Source organism: Mus caroli, chromosome 8 (genome assembly GCF_900094665.2).
Source record: "Mus caroli chromosome 8, CAROLI_EIJ_v1.1, whole genome shotgun sequence".
Taxonomy (NCBI): Eukaryota; Metazoa; Chordata; class Mammalia; order Rodentia; family Muridae; genus Mus; species Mus caroli.
The window spans coordinates 15,478,152-15,480,494 of record NC_034577.1 but is presented as its reverse complement, the minus strand read 5'-3'; positions in this window follow the sequence as shown (position 1 = coordinate 15,480,494).

Genomic DNA, 2,343 nt, shown 5'->3' with positions numbered 1-2,343 from the left:
GATTTAAATCCAGAATTCCCATGGGGCCCACATTAGACAGAATTTGAGTATCCTGTGAGACATATTAGAGCAACAAATCTTTATACCATCTTTCTGTTAAGCTTTCTACCTAGANCAGCCATCCATCATCTATGCCCTCTATATATTTGGCTCTCTGCCTGGAGTCACAGATATTATTGATTAGTACCTGTTCACTGATATCTCTACTTGAAGATAATGACTAATTTTCCATCTCCTAGTTCTGAACCACAGGCAAAATTTCCCAAGGATTCTGTCAAAATCTGTATATAAATCTATCCTAAAAGCAAACAATCCCAATTTTATAAATGCACAGTTCAAACATCTGCCCTAAAAAGTAGGCAACTTCATTCTTTTCCTAACTCAGAGCAACTTGCCATTCCCCACACCTCTGCCCTAAAAAGTAGGCAACTTCATTCTTTTCCTAACTCAGAGCAACCTGCCATTCCCCACACCAGGGCACCTCAGGGCTTTTTTTGTTTCAATTCCCACTAGTGAGTCACATGACTCATGTAGCTCTCACTTAGAAAATTAAATTTTAATTTTAAAGCTATTAATCTTAAATTTCTTGTGGATTCGTGCCAACATGTTGGTTTTCCACCTGTTGTAGGAAATATTAAAACGATCGGCAAATTCCCGAGCTTCACCCTGCTACTCTCTTCCCCAGTGGGCTCACCTACCAGTTTTTATCTCAAGGAGACTCTCAGAGCTACAAAATCTCTCCACACAGGTTGCTAGTTCCCCACTGGTGGGTTGTGACCATGCTACACCCAGGTTTCAAACCCCCCACAGCATTTGTGGTGCACCTCAGGCAAACNCACACTTTGCCACTGTACCTTTCTCTCTNGAACCTGGATGAGACACCAGGTGAAGGAAAACACAACACAAACTTAGTTCAAAAAGGATGGTAACTCAGTCGTTGGGCTCAGCAACTAAAATCCTAATCTTTTAAACCTTACTGAATCTAAATCCTCTGGCAGCAAATCCTGACACATCTGCCATTGAAACTGGGAGACACTTGNAGCTACATCTTGTTCTCATGCTATCACCATCCAAAATCCTTTCTAAGACACTTAATATGAAGGGAAGTTGAATTTTGTCAAATGCTTTTTGAGCATCTAATGAGATGATCATGTGTTTTTTCATTGAGTTTGTTTATGTAGTGGGTTACACTGATACCCATATATTGAACCACTCCTGCATTCTTCCTGGGATGAAGTCTACTTGATCATGGTGAATGATCATTTTGATGTGCTCTTCGATTTGGTTTTTGAGAATTTTATTGAGTGGTTTTGCATTGATATTTATAAGGGAAATTGGTCTGAAGTTCTCTTTCTTTGTTGGGTCTTAGTGAGGTTTTGGTATCAGCATAACTGTGGCTTCATAGAACGAATTGGGTAGTATTCCTTCTCTTTCTATTTGTGGAATAGTTTGAAGAGTTTTGGTATTAGGTCTACATTGAAGGTCTGATAGAATTCTGCACTAAACCCATCTGGTCCAGGGCATTTTTTTTTGGTTGGGGGATTTTAATGACTGACTCTATTTCTTTAGGGCTTATGGGACTATTGAGATGGTTTATCTGAACATAATTTAACTTTGGTAAACTTAATCCAGATGTTCCAGTTTTGGTGAATAANGCTTTTGTAGTAGGGCCTGATGATTTTTTGAATTTCCTCGGTTTCTGTTGTCATATCTCCCTTTTCATTTCTGATTTTGTTAATTTGGATACGGCCCCTGTGCCATTTGGCTAAGGGTTTATCTCTCTTGTTGATTTTCTCAAAGAACCAGCTCCTGGTTGATTCTTTGTATAGGTCTTTTTATTTCTACTTGGTTGATTTCAGCCCTGAGTTTGATTACTTCCTGCCATCTACTCCTCTTGGGTGTATTTGCTTCTTTTTGTTTTAGAGCTTTCAGGTGTGCTGTTAAGCTGTTAGTGTATACTGTCTCCAGTTTCTTTTGGGAGGCAGTAGAGCTATGAGTTTTCCTCTTATGTGNCCCATAAGTTTGGGTATATTGTGGTTTCATTTTCATTAAATTATAAAAAGTCTTTAATTTCTTTATTTTTTCCTTGTCCAAGTTATCATNGAGTAGAGCATTGTTCAGCTTCCATGTGCATGTAGGCTTTATGTTGTTTTTGTTGCTACTGAAGACCAGCCTTAGTCCCTGGTGATCTAATAGGATGCATGGGATTATTTCAGTCTTCTTATATCTGTTGAGGTCTGTTTTGTGGTCAGTTTTAGAGAAGATACCATGAGGTGCTGAGAAGAAGGTATATTCTTTTGTTTTAGGAGGAAATGTTCTATAGATATCTGTTAAGTCCATTTG